This window comes from Eupeodes corollae, chromosome 1, assembly GCF_945859685.1.
Source record: "Eupeodes corollae chromosome 1, idEupCoro1.1, whole genome shotgun sequence".
In the NCBI taxonomy this organism is placed as follows: Eukaryota; Metazoa; Arthropoda; class Insecta; order Diptera; family Syrphidae; genus Eupeodes; species Eupeodes corollae.
In genome coordinates, this window is record NC_079147.1 from 220,273,873 (window position 1) to 220,294,219 (window position 20,347).

The window sequence follows — 20,347 nt, forward strand, 5'->3', positions numbered from 1 at the left end:
AAAGGTATACAACAAGCTTATAGGCATTCTCGCATATCGCATCTCACATGCAGGTCATAGTAACTAAAAGCTCGTATTCATTTGGTTTTATCTTTGAGTGGATCTTGATTCTCAGCATCTACTGTTTCGGTCGAATCAATTGAAGTACAATCGACTAAAACGTTATTTTTGTTTGCCATAGTATTAATCTGAACAGAGGGCACATACTAGTGCTGTGACTTGTTGCACTATACACTAAAGTCGACGAATTAAATTTTTTATTTTTTTGTTCGTATATATGTCCCGGAGTCTAAACATTGTTGTATACTACTCTCAGTTTCGTCAAGATCGCCGAGAGAACCGCTAATGTCTAGCTCGAATTAAACGAATTATTCGTACCGTACATATTTTATTTGAATCTTCCCAACAAACCGATGTATTATAGTCTTGTGTTTTTCTAACAAAAGATCAAATCAAATTTTATATCACTCAACCTTTTGAGTTTTGTTTTTAAAAAAATCTTTAATATTTTAAAAATTTAAACGCATTCCAACACTGATCACAAGTGATGATAAAAAGTTTCTATTATCGTTTTAAAAAACTCCATTCCAGTTTCCTTATTTAAAAAATAAAGAGATTCCAAAAAAAAGTTCCTTTTGTTTTAAGATTAAGATAATCGAAAATCCAAGGATAAAGCTTCAATGTGACACCGACTTGAGTTAAGTGTTTAAAAAGATTTGTACATGTGCCTTCAACTTCAATTTCAACTTCAAAAAGTATAAAGAACTAAATCCCTGGTTATATTCTCTATAAATGTGATGCTTCTTCAATTAATATCATTTTGATTTCGATTAACGAGTGTGTCTTGAAATTTGGTTGTTTGAGATTTTTGTTTGTTAGGTATATCAAGGAAAATAGTTCATTGATCGTTGTCTTGTATTTATATTGTCGTTTGCGTTTCGTCCAGTTTTGGAAGATTCGGAATTACAATTTGAATGGAAAATATTTGCTGCATATACAACTGTCACCATTGTTGTCGGGATATATCTGGCATTTTAAAATTGGATAACTTAAAAGGTAAGGCCGTCTTAATCTAAGTACAACACACACATCTCATAAGTCGAAACCATTTAAATGATAATAAAATAAACAAGCTTTTTCACTATACTTAATCAACGATAAATACAAATACTAAACTTAACAACTTGAATAACTTGAATATAATATAAGAATACATACAAATGCACACAAGTATCTAGATACTTTATTTAGGTTAGTAAGGAAGAATATAGGAATCTTGTGAGCTTGAAAAAAAATGAATTCGGATCAATAAGAAGAATTTCTAAATGCATTTAAATATCTTGGAATTTTAAACAAAGTGACGCAGAAGAGACCATTAAGCTACACCTCAAGTAGGTGATTAAGTTGCAGAAAATTTTTATTCGAATATTTATAGAAGTTTATAGATCAGCAACACTAAATTGCTCTTAAATTAATTTGGATTTGAAAAATTTGTATATTTAATGTGATTGGCAATAAAAAGGCATTCACACATCAGAAGAGCAACTTTAAACAGACGAAACGACAAAGGCTAGAAAAAGCTAAACCTTCCTCTTTATTTGCGAACTATTGGACTTTTTGGTAGATGATTGAAAGACAAGTTGACGGGATGATAGTGGAGAAGCTGCAACAGCAATAACTACCGAAAATCAGTTGGCCATTTTTCAACTTAGATATTGCTGTCGAAACGAGCTTTGAGGTCTCTTTAGACATACAAAATATTAAAACATAATTTGTAAATGTGAACTTTTCTAATGAAAGCTACATTGCGGGTAGGGTCAGGTTTAGACAACATAATAGGCTTTTCACAAAAACTCATAACTGGGTTTTCGGAAAAATGTTTTCCAAAACCCGAAAATCGTTCACACCGAACATTAACACGTTTTCATTTGACATAAGTCCAATTTTGTATTAATGAAAAAATTTGTGAATAAAAGTTTTATTCTTCTCAAATTATTTGTGAAAATAAATTGAATTCATTTTGATTTTGATACATAAAAAGAAAGTTGAACATTTTTTCATTATCTCAAGCCTCTATCTTCATGTAAACGTCGTTTTCTTTCTCTAATCCTGGAATTTCGAAAGAAAAGAAAAGCTTTAACAGTCGACACCCTTCTGGCTGAATCACAAACACGGTTCAGCTTCGGCTTCTTCTGCGTTACTTTTTGCCTGCTTCGAGGTTGCTTTAAATGACATTTCTCCTCCAAAGAACAAATATTTTGTTTGTTGAAATTTGTTTACAGCTGTTCAGCTGTCAGACATTGAACTAGAGCTTCCGTTTGGAGTCACATTACGTTCTTTTTCTTACGATTGTGAAACGTGAGGTCGAAGCTCCATTGTGATAGCATGCATTGAATTCCTATGGCTGAAATAGTAAACGTCAGGTGAAGCCGAAGCTGAAGCGTGTTTGTGGCCGAAGCTGAAGCGTGTTTGTGATTCAGCCGTTAAGTCGATAATCCTTTCCTGTGCTGTGATACAGCAGCATATCAGCGCAGACAAGGCCGTAACTCTACGAAGAAGCGTTGTTCATCAAGGGTTTCACTGGAACAACGAATCCCACATTGTGGAATGTTTTGACCCAAAATTTAGCCTCCACCAGAAATTTTCTTTCATACTTATATTCTCCTCCACAAATGAACTTCTCGCCTTTCTCATATCTCCCAAACCCTTGTGATTGAACGGAGTTACCGGAAAGATTTCCTCCAATCAGTAAGTGAAAGCGTCGAACATATTTGCGGCGACGAGTTCGAAGACGCATCCCTTGCAAACGTCAATTCGAACTATGAGCAAGTCTTCCTCATCCTTGAGGTCGTCAAGCCAGTATCAAAGAGCGTTTAAAACTCTGGAGGATCATAATATAACGGCCAATGCCGCAAATAGTCACCGGGGCTTTTATGGCTGAATTACAAACACGCTTCAGCTTCATCTGCGTTACGGTGGGCCTGTTTGAGGTTGCTTTGAATGATATATCTATTATTTCATCCCTCAAATATTTTGTTTGTTGACATTTTTTTACAATTGTTGAGGTGTCAGACAAAGCAAGTGCTCAGATAATTGAACAAGAGCTTCCGTTTGGAGTCACATTACGTTATATTACGTTCTTCTCCTTACGATTATCAAACGAAACGTGAAGTCGAAGCTCCATTGTGATAGCATGCATTAAATTCCTATGGCTGAACTCGTTAACGTCAGGTGAAGCCGAAGCTGAAGCGTGTTTGTGATTCAGCCATTATTCTCGAAGTTGGAAATTTTCCCGCAATTTTTTCTGTTGCCGCGCAGCTCCCCCAAAGTTTCTTTTATTTTGCTTTTTTTTTCCATATTTTGTTAAACAAAAGCACTTATATTTATTTTGTAAGGCAATTGTATAAATAATTTTACTTACCACGACCAAACTTATTTCAAAATGAAAAATTTGTTTTGACAGCAGCCATCAGCTGTTTTGCTTATATTAATTTGAGGGCTGAATTTTTCGAAAGGTTTGTTTGTTTAGTTCAACTTTGAATTGCTTCTAGTTTTCGAGAGGTTTTATATAAAACTTGCGGTTTACCAAAAATGTATGGGAAAACTTGAGTTAGTTGTAGGTTTTGGGAAAAAACCGATAATTTCGCGAAAATCAGGTTTTGGACTTGTTGTGAAAAGCCTATAAGGGACATCATTTGCAGTAAACTTCATTCTTTGAACGTACATATTGACCAAGACAACTAGATAGTTTTTCAAGTGTTATGAATTTCAAATTTAGAACTTTACGTCGCAAACCATTACTTTATGTTCATAGTACAAAAAGTACCAAACAAATTAGTGTCTAAAAACACTCCTCAGGCAAGCTACAAGTCCATCACGATTTGTATTTTGTATTGTAAAGAAATATTACTGATTTCTTTCCCAATTTTTCCTGACTAACTTTCCAGTCAACTTTCTAATAAAGTTGCATTAATTGGAAGGTAATTGTTTGGCAGCTGGCCAATCAGACGTTAGAAACTTGCCTTACTTTCAAGTCCTTTATTTCGCCTGAACTTGCCTTATATGCCTTAAATCTTCAAATATAGTGTTTCCCATTATTGAATGAAAAAGAAGTTGTAAATGAGATTTTAATAAGGTTTTATCTTTATTTAAGAGCCCTATCAATGACATTATTCGTAAAATATAAGATTTTTTAAATGGCAGCAGCGAATTTATTGGTTGGTGGGTAATCGAAAGTCCAGTTTCACCACAAGAACAATTCTAAAGGGGTCAAGTCATACGAGCTTGGTTCTCAATTCACGTCGAGTAGAATAAAGATTGTGTCTTGAGTTGTGCGGTATGCGGCACGTAGCCCCATTCTGTTAAAACCTTATGTTTTCGGTTTCCATAACATCCAAATCAGGCTACAAAATCGACCAATAGCGATTGTCGCCGGTGACGGTGATGACCTGGGCTGCATCATTTTCGAAGAACTATGAATCAATGACGCCTCCTGTCAAAAATCCACACCTAACTTTAACATAATTTGAATGCATTGGCATCTCGGTAATCTCGCGTGGATTGGTGTCTTCCCAAATCCGGGAATTTGGTTTATTCACGTACCCATTCATTTAAAAATGTACTCCATCGCTAAAGATGGTTTTCGGCTTGGATTGGGATTAGCTTCCAACAGCTCCAAAATCCAAATAGTGAGCAGGCGACGCACATTGTTAAATTTTTGCCTTCTAGCAGAACTTTATTCAAAATATTAATATTTGTGTCTCTTGTAGCCTACTTTAATAAGAAAAAGGTAAAAGGTGTTATGGTAATGAAATGTTTATATTTGGCCCGTTCCTTTGTATCCAATAAAGTAAGAAAATAATAGAAAATGGATCTTGAGTTTATTAATGTGAAGGAGGAACATTATTCACTATTTGGCGTTTGAACAACAAAATGGTTTCTGGTGGAAGGTTGTGAGTTTTCATTCCTAAAAAAACAGATTTGATTGACAGTTGAGGACATCTCTGTTTGTATTTTTTCTGCTCGTTTTTCTACTGAAATACTCCCGATTTTGCCTGTATTCTTTATTGTTTGCCTCTTGAGCCTCTTCAGCTAGCTTTCCCAATAGCAGAACACATGTTTTAATAATTTGTTCTCCATGAACAAGTATTTTGTGGATGTTTGCTGGAGTTAGGATCTTAAGCCATCGAGTTTAAAGAAAACAAAGTTTTGCTTTGCAAAGATCTTTATTTTATCAACTTCCAACTAAGACTGTACTTCACTAACTTAAAATAATATTTGCCATCCCAATTTGCCATCATCCTCGTTAAGCTGATCTTAGGTTTTTTATTGAATTAGCGGTTAGTGCAAACATTTCCACTTGTTGGATTGTACTTTGATGAGCTGATGAGTTGGTACAAAAATAAGATATGCAGTGAAGTACGAACATAATTATGTTAGGACGTAACTCTGGCATGCTATACCAGGGATAGACTGGTATAGCTGTTTAGTTTCTAAGGTACATTTCTCTGCATCTATCTCCAGTTCGCATGATAAATCAACGACAATGACAAGGAGACGCTTTATCTGCCTTATGTCAATGCCAGTGATTATAGCAGTTAATTCGGGGTTCCTGAAAAATCTGCGGGCCGAATTTCCGTCGTTTGTGTTGTCTGCTATTTGTTTTGGCTTATCAACATGAAGACCCATTTCTTTATAGAACTGATATTGCATAAACGATTTCTTAGTTGCCACTGAAAGTTTATCCTCAGATGTCCTAGCCTGGCATTTTTTGATATCCCACTCATACGGCCGAATCCAGGAAAGTAAGGGAGGTACCTATTCCGAATGTATACATATCTTCATCTATGTTTCGTGCAGCAAACAAGTCTCCATTCATATCTTCTGGAGTGGCTCTACAATTATAGCACCTTTTAGCGTTGAATCCTATTGCGACAAGACACTGCAAACTTTACCAAACAACGCTTTCGGATCTCTCACACACGAGCCTTATAGGCACTAAATCCACTGAAAATAATTTCTCATCACTAAGACCCTCCGTTAATGTTTGTGTGTATCGGCTTTGAGTAGAACTTCCGTCACATCCCCACTTGTAGATCAGGCGTAACTTTGAAAACTTTCCTTGTTCAATAACTTCAGATTGCGCTTCACAAATTGCTGTCAAATCTACAATGGCTTGTAAATTTACCTCAACAGATGGGTCAGTGACTTGTATGCTTTGTTCTGGAGGATAGCATTGTTCCTTTGCTTTTAATACGAACATTTCTTCCAGCATCTTTAGCTTTTTGCCTTATTGTATAATATTGCTGAACACTCAGTTTCGCATCTATCGTAAGACCCAAGGCTTCTTCGGGAGAAAGGCTTCTTCAGGAGAAAGTTTTGGCTTTAGCATTGTATTTTTGGCCTGTTTAAGATTCGTTGCACGAGATGGTGAAGAAAAAGACAACTCTTTAACCAAATTTGCTGCATCAATTTTTCCCGAAGACCTTAAACTTATCTCATTGGCAAGTGCTAACTCTTCCGGAAATTTGGTGTCAACCAAATCCTTAATTTTTCTTTTTTTCACTTTAATGTTGCAGTCTCTAAATGGTTTTGTTAGCCTACCGGGTCAAGCTCCTGATTCAGCACTGATACTTGGTATAGATGGGCTTATGCACTTAGCTGGCAAAACAATAGTCTGATCTAACCAATCTCGATGTTTTTGCAGGAATCTTGGGTAATTTCTATTACTTTTTTCCCATTTAACTTTAATTCTCCCGATCAGACTACTAAACAACATCTCCAAATCTCGAGTAGAGCTCACCATATCGTTTTCAGAAGCAATAAGTTGCACAAGGTTTTGGAGTCTTTATTCATTCGCAGTTTGTCGCCATAGCTCCAAAACATCCAGCCTCTTCATAGGAGTAGGTATTTGAAAAAAATTATATGGGGTAGCAGAAAAGTGCACGAGATTACCTTTCTTCCTGATTAAGCAATAATTAGAGAAACACGAAATAAACAAATTGGGTGTCCACAAATTTAAAACTCTATCCAAAGTGCAAAGTTTCAATTTTGGGAACTTTTTAAGCCTACTCTAGGTATGGTCTGTTTTCAACTCCCTGATTTAATTGGATTTTGTATCACGAGATGAACGCGCAAATGCGGTCGTGGTCTGCCACTGGCCAAGTTCTTGTGAGCCAAGCGAAATTGACTGCCCCGGTTTCTGCTTTACACTCCCACAAACTTGCGTTTTGTTGACCTACGGGTGTTAGTAGATTGTTTACTGAGCCTGTGGACTCGAATTTAGACACCAAACGTTGAATAGTCGACTTTGATGGAGGACTATGTAACATAACAAAAAGGGAGCTTCACGCGCATCTTTGCTGCTAGAGAATTTCATTTTGATAACAAAGGTTCAGTATTTAAACGACTTGTTCGACACTGCAAATTGCCACGTTTATTTGTCTTTAGTGATTGATTAGAAAAAGATATTTTGATAGAAAATAAAAAAAAAAAACAAATTGTGGCCGTCGCGAGTTGTCAAAACCAACTAGTCCTTTTTGGAAAACTCTTTAGAAAGCGTTCTTTTTCACCCTTTTTTAAAGATTCTTTATTTTTTATTATCGAGAAACACTTTAATTGCTTGTGATACTCAAATGTCCTTGAAGCTTTAAGACTTAAACTTCGTCGGTGTTGATTGTTCTTCCTTGATGACAGTTTACATAAAATATTTTGAATTGATCGTTGCCCCTAACTTCTATGTACGCGTAAAAAATGCAAATAAATAAATGTGCTTCTTTAAAAATGTTGCTTCTATTTTTTTGAAGTGAGAACTTCCAGAAAAAGAAATAAAAAGCTTTTGATCTTTTTCTCTTGTCTTTTATTTTTAAAATAGGATTCCAATTAAACTTCCGCCACCTAAGACATATTACTCTGAGAAGTCCCTACTAAATCAAAATCGTCTGTCGCTGGGGATGTTTCCCTGAAGAAATAAAAAGTATTAGTTCGTGTTGTGTTGCGATGACGAAATACGCAGTAGAAATCGAATTCATTGTTGTACTACAAATATCTGCAGAAAGTCCCTAGTTCTAGCACAAGATTAACTCCTGTCGGATTATGCTTCACATTGTTAACCTTTGTCACGCTTCTTTTATTCTACAAAAATTAAACAAAAGCCGGAACTAAGTTCGAAAATTGGTAACGTTTTTAGAGTGAGCTGCAATAAAATAGAATAGTTAAGAACAATTTTGGTACATCAAATTTTGTTGTTTGAATTTTATTATTGAATTTTGTTGAAAGTTGAAATTTGATACTTTGTTTTTAAATACTTAGTTTATTTTATCGTTATCAAATTGTATTAATTTTTATATGTTTGATATATTGAAAATAAATATTATTATGTTCAGAATCTTAAAACATCAGGTTATGGGCCTTATCACCATCTAAATACAAAATAATAAGGAAATTTGTATTGAGAAAAGATGTCTGAAACGAAATTCAGTATTGAAAAGCTTCGGGGAAGCGAAAACTTCTAAGACTGGAAATTTTCCGTTGAAGCTTATTTCCAAATGAAATGACTTTGGAAGGCTGTTTCTGATGGTAGTGAGACGGAGAAGGATGCAACGAAGCTCTTAAACGCAAAATCGAAGCTTATATTGCTTGTTGAAAGATCCACTTATCCTCATATATACATAAGACATTGCAAAATCGCTAAGGAGATTTGGGATTCTCTTCAGAAAATTTTTCAAGATTCTGGTCTTGTGAGCAGAATTGGGCTCATCCAAAAGTTTTGTTCTACAAAATTGAAAGATTTCCCTAACGTAGATGCGTACTTTAACGATGTTTTAAATACATATTACAAGCTCAGGTCTGTTGGTCTTAACCTAGTTAAAGAATGGATAGGACCAATGCTTTTAGCTGGTCTTCCCGAAGAATACAAGCTATTGATAATGGGAATCCAAAGCTCTGGGATTCTTATTACAGGAGATAGTATTCAAACCAAACTTCTTCAAGACGTTAATTTAGATGCAAGTCAAGATACTGCTTTTGTTGGCAAGAACAAGAAAACAATTTTGAATAAGAACTTTAAGGGTCCTAAATGTTACAACTGCAACGAATTTGGCCATATTGCTGATAAATGTCCAAAAAAGAATACGAACCATCAAGAAAAGAAGAATGCGATGTTAGGATGTTTTTCCGTCACGGCTCTTGACAAAGAAGAATGGTATTTCGGCTCGGGAGCGTCAACTCACATGTGCTCAAATAGTGCATGCTATTCAAGTAAGATGGAAAATTTTAATTAATTGTAATTGTTGCAAATAATTCATAAAGTCGATATGAAGGTATCTATTGGATAATTCAAAGAAAGTGAGGTTGAATTTTTAGAAGTCCTTCACGTTCCTGACTTATGCATTAATCTTGTATCTGTTTCAATGATTTTTTCCAACAATGGATGTTAAGTTATTGCAACTGCAAGCTGCAACCAAAGTGCATATGTTACAAAAAATGTAGCTTCACACTTTGAACTTTGGCACAATCGTGTTGGACTTCCAAGTATTGAAACCACACAAGCTATGATTCCAAAAGTGGTGCAGAATATTGATTGCGATAGTTTAAAAATCAATTGCATCACATTTATCATAGGTTAAATGGCACGCCTGCCGTTTAACTCAATTGGTACTAGAGCAGAAATTCCATCAGTGAATCCAAGCAATGAAATACCAATTGAAATAAGTGACGAAACGGCAAGTGAAAACAGTTTTTTTGGATGCCCAAGATGATTTCATTGTTGAAGAATCATATCGGAGAGAGGAATTAGACAATCTACCAGAATAAGAAATCCACCTGAAAGAAACAGTTATCTATCCTACGTGGCCAGCAACAATGATAAAGACCCAAAGACTGATTGGAAAAAAGCAATGAACGATGAATATACAGCTCTTTTGAAAAATGGCACTTGGGAAATAGTTTCTTTACGAAAAGGAAAGAAAGCCATAAATTCCAAATAAACATTTAAGACGAGAAAAGATGCAAGTGGTAATGTCGAAAAATATAAAGCTAGATTGGTCGTAAAGGGGTGTTCACAATGTCAAGAAATCGATTATCGAGAAATATTTTCTCCCGTCGTTAGGTACACGACCATAAGGGTACTTTTAAGTTTGGCTGTACGATATAATTTGGATATCGATCAAATGGATGTTGTGATTGGAAGTGAACTTAACGAAGAAATTTACATGAATCTCCCTGAAGGTTTTGATAATGTTCAAAATAAAGTATGTAAACTCAAGAAATCACTGTACGGTCTTAAACAAGCTAGCGGAGTTTAGAATAACAAATTGGATAAAACTTTAAAGAAAATTGGACTTGAACAATCAAAAACCGATCCGTGTATTTATAACAAGACAAACAGCACAGATAAAACTTTCTTCGCTATTAACGTAGACGACATACTGATTTTTACAAATAACAAAGATGAAAAAAGAATTATCAAAGAAAATTTTGCTAAGTCATTCAAGATGAAAGTCGCCCAGATTTATCCTTTGCAGTGGGGGCATTATCAAGATTTAATAATAATCCTTCAAAATCTCATTGGATAGCAGTTGAACGACTTTTCCGTTATATAAAAGGAACAATAAATTACAAGCTAGAATACACTCGAGACATTGAAGGATGTTTAGAAGGACTTTAGTGACTCAGATGACAGAAAATCAACTACAGGTTATCTCTTTAAATAACAAGGAGGACCTATTTCGTGGAATGCAAAGAAACAACCTATTGTCGCTCTCTGCACCACAGATTCTGAGTATATGGCCTTAGCCTCAACATTTCAAGAAGCACTTTGGCTTCAGTCTTTATTGCGAGAACTAATTAATTGGAATCAGGAACTTATATTCCACAAGATAACAAGAGTGCAATAAACATATCTAAAAACAACGTTTATCACGCACGTTCAAAGCACATCGATATAAGGCATCATTTAATTCGAGATCTTATATTAATGTAGTAGTCTACGAACACACCCCTTCTTAAAGTTTGTATTTTATGTCAAAGCTGCAATTGTTAAATTAAATTTTGTATGGAATCTCAATTTTTAGATGTTTGCTTAGCATTTGTACTTGATAATTGTCCTTTTTATTAGTTTTAGTTAGTTTTTTTTGCTGAAGTTCATTTTAACTTTTGACTTCCACAAAACTTTCTTCTATTTGTGTTTTTTTTTATTATTATACTGACAGGTCTTTTTAAATATAGAAATCTGGCTACTGATGGCGATGGATTGTTTTGGGAATTTTCTACTATATTTATAGAATGCCAAAAAACACATGTAATGGTTAGTTTTTCATCAGAAAAATGGAACATCATCCCAATAAATAACGTTTGTGACACTTTTATTGCGTTCAATTAAATGAACCGAGCCAATTTCAACAAGTTTAAAGGAATACATCTCACGAACTGAAGGCCAATCGACAGAACCATTCGTACTTAAAATTAATCTCTAAACAAAAATTATCTGTGCAAACAAAAGGTTCCAAAATCAAATAATACCAACAAAATACGAAAAATTTATTAGCTCAATCTAAAAACGTCAAACGTTTTCGAACTTAATTTAAGCTTTTGTTTTATTTCGTAGAATTAAAGGAATATGTCAAAGGTTAATAATTTGGAACATACAGGAGTTATTCTTGGACTACAAGCTGGGATTTTCTTGGTGAAACAATGAATTCTAATATGTACATGGTGGGGCGTGGTTACTTCCTTATTTAAAAAAAAAACATAGCCCAAAAAGTATTGGCAATATTGATTTAATTATTTGTTCTGTGTATAGAAGCATATTTTAAGTTTTATTTTATTTGGTTTTAAAAACGACATCTCGATGGTGGCTACCGTTCTCATCAATGCACTGAGAAGTGTTCACGCAAAATATTCATTGACCTTCTTGCCGTGTGAGCTCTGGCGCCATCTTATTGAAATCACACTTCCCCTACAATCATTTTTCAAGTTTGGGCAACAAAAATTTCACAATCGTGCTGACATAACGTTTAGATTCGACCGTAACTGATCTTTCGTTCTCTTCAAAGAACCATGGGCTAATCATTATCCGATCTGGATATTACACACCAAACAGTCACACGTTCTGTATGCAGAGGCTGCTCATAAAGTTCAATATCGCATGTTTTGTTTGTTCACACATCCTGTAATATGGAAATGTGCCTCGTTACTAAAGGTTTTCAAAGAAGGCTTCACATGCATTTTTTGGGCAACATAATCGCGTGGATTAACTTTTTGCACCACTGCCAATTTGTGTGGGTGAAAATTAAGTTCCTCATGAAGAATTCGTCTCACTGTGCGACTAGAAATCCCTAAACCATCTGAATGTTTGTCTGCAGATCGTGGAGGGATCTAGACTAGACATGGTTCTATACAGTTCGTTCCGAAATGGCCATCAAACCAGGTGATTCTTGTTAGTGGCTGTTTGAAACCCAGCTCGTCCGAGGCGGCTGCTCTGATTGCAATTTGTCAATGTTGCACTGGTTCTCGATACATTGTGTTGGCGGCAGAGAACTTCGAGAGAAGTTACTTGTAACTCGGTCGGAGAATGATTGGCGATATCTAGTGATTTTTTGACGTTTGATGTTGTATCTTCTCCCAGCATTTCCTTGCCTTGTGTCTGGGAACCTTGGCTACAACGAGGTTTTGGTTTGAGTCGTTGTTACGAGTAACTCCTGTTAAATTTGAAATTTTAATAAAATATCCCATTTTAATTTTGCTAATTAGACACAAAACTTATCCCAACTCATGCAATAATTAACTTCCCATAGAAAATTATTGTAATAGGTCCGATTTGTCAAATTGAAAATTTTGACATTTCTCGACGGTTCAAGGTCCCTAGAGTCCAAATAAAAGATTTTTAAAAAGATATCTGCGCGTGCGTGTGTATGTAAGTTCGTACGTTCGCTACGTTTTTTCGGCGGCCATAGCTCAAGAACTAGAAAAGATACCGACTTCAAATAAATTTTGTTATTCAGATGATAATGCAGAAAGATGTGGAAAGGGCTCTCGAAAAAATTGCGTGTGTGGTTTTTTTTTACCATAGCAATTTGAAAAATAGGTTAAAATTTTGGTTTACCCTAAATATCTCACGAATCAATAACGCTAAAGACTTGAATTAAAATTTATATTATATATTGTAACGTGATACCAAACCAGTATATTTTTGGAAAAAAAAATCCAATTAACTGTTTTTTTATAAATTAGGAAAACAGAAAAAAAAATGATTTCATCTTCAAGACAATTTTGTGCAAAAACAACGTTGGTCACATCTGGTAGAATTTTGAGAAAAATCGAATTTACAGTTTTTTTTTACAAAAAATAAAATCCTAAACAAAAAAATTAATAAAAGTTATTAAAAATAGATTTTCGACTCAAATATCTTTTTAAAACTATAAACTACTATTATCTTTTAAAAAATATTTTTGTCAACACCCAGTAAAGTTTTGAATTAAATCTATTTTTTTACAAAAAATAAAAACCTACCAAAAAAACAATACTAAAACTTGTTAAAAATTTACTTTCGACTCAAAAAGGTTTTAAAATTTCAAACTCTTTTTATTTCACAGAAAATATTGTTTTCGATATTCAGTAGTTTTTTTTTTTATAAAAAATGTCGGAACAGTCCGTTTTTCTTGAAAAGATAAAATCTTAAAAAAAATAGTACACAAATTTGGTAAAATTGATGTTCGGTTCTTGATTTCTCTCATATTAATTGGATTCAGCCAATTTTTTAAAATTAAAGAAATACTACTAAAATTGGTAAAAAAATGATTTTTAGACTAAAAATCTATTTAGAAAAACTAGATTTTCCAACTTAACTATTTCTTTATATGAAAAATATTGTTGGTAATTAAAATTTTTTTAAGAATAATCAACGCAGACTTTTTTAACCCAACACAAAAAGCTACAAACTTTTAAGCAAGACAACTCGACAGACGGGATAGGAAGTTATCATTGTTGGTTGCATCCCAGCCTCCTATTTTTGTGTTTTGTTTAAAATCATTTTTTTTTATTGTGGTTCTTGTCAAACCTGGCGACGCTAACACTTTTTAAAACCCCTATTAAAATTTGGCATCACCAATATAGCAATAAAAAAGTTCACGAGGTCCAACAGGAAATTGGCTGACTTTTCTTTTTTTGCTACCAACCCACCCTACAAAAAGAAAATTTTCGTTTATCTGTATTTGATTTTTTAGATTAGTTTTTACTTTAATAAAATTATAAACAAATAATTGAATTCTAAAGTTTTTGTTATTTTATTACATTATTATGAAGTAATTCTAATTTACTTCAATAACATGGTTGTAACCTTTTTTCGTGCACTGTATGTACCTACTTCTAAATTGAGCTCTTAATAAATGTCCGAGTACCTACATAATAAAATTAAATCAAAATAGTCAACTTAATAATTACGATTCCATTTTATAACTTAGCAGAACAGAAGAAAAATTGCGAACTTATCAAAACTTTTAACGCTTAATATAACTTTGTGGGTTTAAGTTCTATGTTATCTATAGAAAGTAGTATCAGTAGGTATAATCTTCAATTTAACTCGATCTTAATTCTCAAAATTAACCTATCTTCAATAAAACCAACACTATATAAAGACGTGGGCTGGGCATGAGCGCACATAATAATAAATGAAGATTGATTGATAGCTTTCTGGTTCCTATTGTTGCACTACACTGAGATGATGATTTCATTTTTAAGTGTAACTTAACTGCAGTTTGTCAGATAATGTACATATCTTTTTTTTTATGTATTATAGTCTTGAGAGAGTTTGTTTGAGTGGAATTACGGCTCTGTTTTGACGCATAACAACCAAGCCAAACCAAATAAAGAAGAGGTGGCTTCTAGAGGGTGTAAATAAAAACTATAAACGGGTTGGGTTTGAAATACTGTATGAATCAAAATACTGTATTTAAAATACTGTATCTCAAAATACTGTATTTCAAAATATTGTATGTACAAAATAATGATGCTGAATCTCAAAATACTGTATTTCAAAATATTGTATGTACAAAATAATGATGCTGAATCTCAAAATTCTGTATTTCAAAACTCTGTACATCAAAATTCTGTATTTCAAAATCCTGCAAATAAGGCTAACAAATAAAAATCGTTTTTTGTTTGACAGGAGGAAATCTTCAAAAGACACTTGGCTGTATTCGACACCAAGTAGTTTGGGACTCTAAACCACTAAAACCACCTCTTCATCAGGACCAATCTTGAAGGATCGACTACAGACTTTTCTTCCTTAACTTTGTACAATAACTATGGGGGAAGTTTAAACTTTTAATACTTTCCCATGTTTTTTTAGACCATAAGCTCATGAGGCTTGGTTCTTCTTAATCTCGAAACATGGTTTCTTATATTCAGGACAGACTCCATTTCAGAATTAGTACGACTTTGCAGCCTCTGGTTGGGCGATACAGCGTATTTTTTAACGACTTCTGTAACCATTCTATTTGTAAGTCACGATGTAGATCGGTATTTCTTGTATACCAAGGTGAATTAACTATTTCACGAAGGACTTTGTTTTGGAATTTTTGGATGATTTCGGTATTTGTTTTCTTTGTACAGTCCCATAATTGGATTCCATAGGTTCAAGCAGGCTTTGGTACTTGATTATACAGCATTATTTTGTTTTGGATTGATAAATCAGAGATGTTACCAAGTTACCAGTACATTTTTCTATATTTCAAGTTTAGTTCTTCTCTTTTCTTTTTGATGTGCTCTTTCCACTTTAGCTTTGCATCCAAAGTTATTCCAAGGTATTTGGCCGTATTGGTGTAAGGTACAGCTTGATTATTAATGAATATTGCGGAATATTGTTTATATTTTTATTTGTAAAGTTTATATGTGAAAATTTTGTTTCATTGAGTTTAATACGCCATTTTTCGGCCCAAGCTTTCACTGTGTCGACGGCATTTTGTAGTTTTACTGCTGCTTTAGAGAAGACACATTAGTCGGGTACCAAAATTGCGGTATGATTTGCAAAAGTAGCCATTATGGTGTGATTACCAACTGGAATATCCCTTGTGTATAGTAAATACAGGGTAGGACCTATTACACTTCCTTGTGGTACACCGCATTCTATTTTCTTCAATTCCTAGTATTCTTGATCGTACCTTAAAAAATCGGTCTGAGATGTACGGTTTTAATATTTCAAAGTACTGCCTGAAAAGATCCTTTTGCAGTTTGTACTCGAGTCCCTCATACCAAACCTTGTCAAAAGCTTGAGCAACATCTAAGAAAATAGCTGAAAATACTTGTTTTTCTTCTAATGCTTTTTCTATTACATCCGATATTCTATGAACTTGGTCTATCGTGGAATGTTTATTTCTAAAGCCAAACTGATGGTTTGGGATTAACCTTCTTTCTTCTATGATTTTGCTAAGTCTCTTCAGAAGCAGTTTTTCAAAAACTTTAGTCATAATTGGTATAAGCGATATTTGTCTGTAAGCTGTCACTTCTGTAGGTGGTTTACCTTGCTTTGGCATGACAATTACTTCAGCAATTTTCCAATGGTGCGGGACATACCGGTGCTTAAGGCATGCATTTATTATATATTGGAGTTTTAGGAAGGCTTTCAATGGCATTTCTTTCATAACCCGAGCAGTAATTAGATCGTAACTTGGTGATTTTTTATTTGATAGTTGATGTAAACACATACTTTTTATTTCTTTAAGTCTTACAATTGGTATTTCACTTTCAACTATCTTATCAAAAAACTGTAAGCTATTTTCAGCCGCGTTTGATGAGTATGGCTTTAAAACATTCGAACCATGTTCAGCAAAAATGTTAGCTTTTTCTTTCGGGTTGCCGATCCATTTCCCATCTTGAGATTGCAAGGGCGAGTTTTGTAACTGCGGTCTTTTTAGGCACTTGGCTGCTTTCCATAGCGAAAAAACGGTTGAGGCATCAGTCGTTAAATAATAATTTTTGAATTTGTAAATTTGTTTTTAAGATTGTTTAACCGTATCAGCATACGGTATAAGCATACGGTTAAACGTTCTTTTTTTTATCATCTGGAAATCTAGTATTTTGCCATTTTCTTCGAGCTCTTCTTTCCTCTATTATCAACTCTCTTATCTCTAAAGAATATTTTATTTAATTTTGTCTTCTATTAGAAAATATTGGAGTACTTTCTTCAGCGGCCTATTGCACATCAGCAATAAATTGCTCCACTTCATGGTAAATTTTCTCGATTGAATCCATGGGAGATCTTAAATTTATAAAACTTAAAAGCCCTTCTCTAAAATTACTCCAGTTGGTTTTCTTATTTACAAGCTTTGAATTATTTTTTTCTAGTATTTCCGATTCACTTATCTGATCTGATGAAAGGTCGTAATTACCTTCGACATAATGTGATTTCGTTTCATTACTTTAGGTACGAAAAAGTCAATAGTTCTGGTATTTTGTTACTATCGGAATCAGAAGGCCAGTAAGTTGGAGGAATAGAATTCGCAATTGTATTTACGGCCTGCTTGGAAAAGTCTTTTGCATTTTGTTGATATGTCTTGAACCCCAATTGGTGTGTTTCGCATTGAAGTCTCCACCAACAAGAAAGTTATGCCCAAGAAGATTTAATAGATCTGTATAGTCTTCTTCTGTCGGGGAGCTGCTTAATGGGCAGTATATAGCTGCTATCTTAAACTCTTTCTTTTTCATACCAATACTAATAGTTGTTACTTGCATATTTTCACTCGTAAACTTGGTTACTTTATAATGTTTTTATAAGAATCGCCGATCCACATCTTGCCTTGTCAGCTGGATGTGGAGCGTGGTAACATGAATAGTTTTCTATTACATTATCTAGACTTTGTCCATTGGCGAAATGAGTTTCGGACACCAGGCAAATATCGATATGTTCTAGATCTAAAAAGATATTTAATTCGGATGAATGTTGTATAAGACCGTTTCCATTCCATGCAGCGATTATAAGTGTTCTGTCCATCATTGTTTTTTAAGAGCGACTTTTTCGCTTAGCGGTTTGATATTCAAATCCTGTTTATCAATTCTTTGAAGAATTCGTTGTAGGATTTCTTTTATGGAAGTCTCTTCATTCTTCCGCACATTTTTAACAATCTGAGAAATATGCTTTATTTTCATCGCTTTTACTTTGAACAGCCTTTTTAGGCGGTTCCTTCCTAGTTTAGCAATATTCTATGAATAAAACTCCGATTACTTTTAATTTATAAAATTTATTTATTACGATTAGTTCCCGACACGACTGCTCTACTAGAATGCTCAATCGAAACTGAACTCTTTTCGATCTTCTTTGCTTTCGTTCAGTCTTACAGTGTTGCCACAACTCGGCCATCCTGACCGTAATCGTCCCGATTACCATTTGCCTTAATAATGTTACATCTAAGCCACGGTTTCATATTAGCCGCTTCCCAAGTACCCCGATAAGGAACCTGGCTAACCTGGAACCCATCTACGTCAGAGATCAAGTATCTATCATTGCCAATGTTCTTTTTTATCTGGTATGGACCCTTGAACTTGGGTGCAACCTTTTTTGATACCCCGGGGGTACTAATATAGTTCTTGACCATTACGTAATCGCCTATATTATACTTATGAGCCTTTTTACGATTTACATCCGTTTTTCTCTTATTATATTCCTGCAGTCTTTTTTGTTTTCTTACAGCCCGTGACCTTAAATTGTATAAATCTCTACCCCCTTTCACATTTTCATTTAAATACTCGCTTACATAATCGATCACTTTCCCTCGCTGCCTTACCCCGAACAAAAGTTGGCTAGGCGTTGTACCTATCCCGCGATGCAAAGTATTGTTCATTGAAAATTCAATCTGTGGCAAAATGTTATCCAAGCTCGCCGCTGGATTACCACTACCTAGTTTCGCTATCATTGGTCCTAAGCTCCTATTTATCCTTTCAACTTGCCCGTTCGCTTGGGGCGATCCGGTCGCTATTTTTATATGTTGAACGTTATTCACCTCTAGGAATGCTTCAAAATCATTTGAAGTAAAGCTACTGCCCCTATCCGAGATCAACATTTTTGGACGGCTGTACATGTGAAAATATGTTTTCAATTGACTTATTACTTCTTTAGTATTGGTAGTGCGTGCCGAAAACAACTTTACAAATTTTGTAAATGCGTCCACTACCAATAGCACGTATTTCTTTTTTGAATTGCCTAAAGAAATCGGACCGTAATGGTCTATGTGGATGGTCTCGAACGGCAGCTCACCCTTGGGTATGTTGTGCAACATGCCTTCTCGCCTACCCTCTTTTGAAGAAAATGCTAAACATTTCAAACAGTTTTCTATGTACATACCAATTTTCGTCTTGATCTCTGGAAACCAATACGTTTTCGTTATAGCTTCTAACACTTTATCGCGACCGATATGACCAAGCTCGTCGTGGTATTTGCAAAGAACGCGATTTTCCATTTCAGATGGTACATAGAACAGTATACTATCTTTCACTTTTCTATATACTAGCCCGTTATGCATTTCATAAAATTTATTTTCCGAATTCTCTAATTGCTTACGAATACTACATATATCTTTATCCCTGTACTGGCAAATTGAAAGATTTTGTTCAAATGTATTTTCCTCCAATACTAGTATATTTGTTGCACGACTCAGTGCGTCTACGTGTTGCATTTTATCCCCGTTTCTGTGTTCTAAAACATAGTCATAGTTTTGCAGTTGTAGGACCCATCGGGCGATCCGAGGATTTATATCCCTTTTATTCATAGTCAATGCTAATGAGTTACAGTCCGTGACAATTTTGAATTTAATGCCCTGTAGGTATATCCTAAATCGCTCTAATGCATATATGATTGCCAAAGTCTCTAGTTCGAAGCTATGAAACTTTGATTCGGCATCGGTTGTTCTCTTGGAAAAGTAAAATATGGGGTGGAACTTGCCATCGGACTTCCTCTGTAATAATATAGCTCCGAAACCAATAGCGCTTGCATCGCAATGCAGTTCGGTTTCGTCGCGGGGGTCATAGATAGATAAAATAGGTGCTTCAATAAGTTTCATTTTCAGAAATTGAAAACAATTCAATTCAGCCTCGCCAAACTTAAATTCCGTTGCTTTCTTTATTAAATTATAAAGCGGTTGAGCTATAATGGAAAAGTCCTTGACGAATCTACGAAAGTAGGAGCATAGCCCCAAAAAACTATGGACTGCCTTTACATTTTGTGGAACGGGAAAGTCAACTATAGCTCTCATCCCCCTATCGTCAGGACGTATGCCTTTACCGGATACCGTATAACCTAAATATTTAACCTCTGAATGCATAAATTTACATTTATCTAGTCTTAGTTCAAGATTATTTT

At 34.6% G+C, this 20,347-nt stretch overlaps 1 protein-coding gene across 1 annotated transcript in view; it reads left to right on the top strand.

The window, feature by feature from the left end:
- The first annotated feature begins 315 nt into the window (after positions 1–315).
- LOC129943515 (synaptic vesicle glycoprotein 2B) overlaps positions 316–20,347 on the top strand; it is a 112,836-nt gene continuing 92,804 nt past the window's right edge. The window contains exon 1 of the mRNA XM_056053022.1: positions 316–1,056. The gene's annotated coding sequence lies outside the window, so the exon portion shown is untranslated. The remainder of the gene's footprint in view (positions 1,057–20,347) is intronic.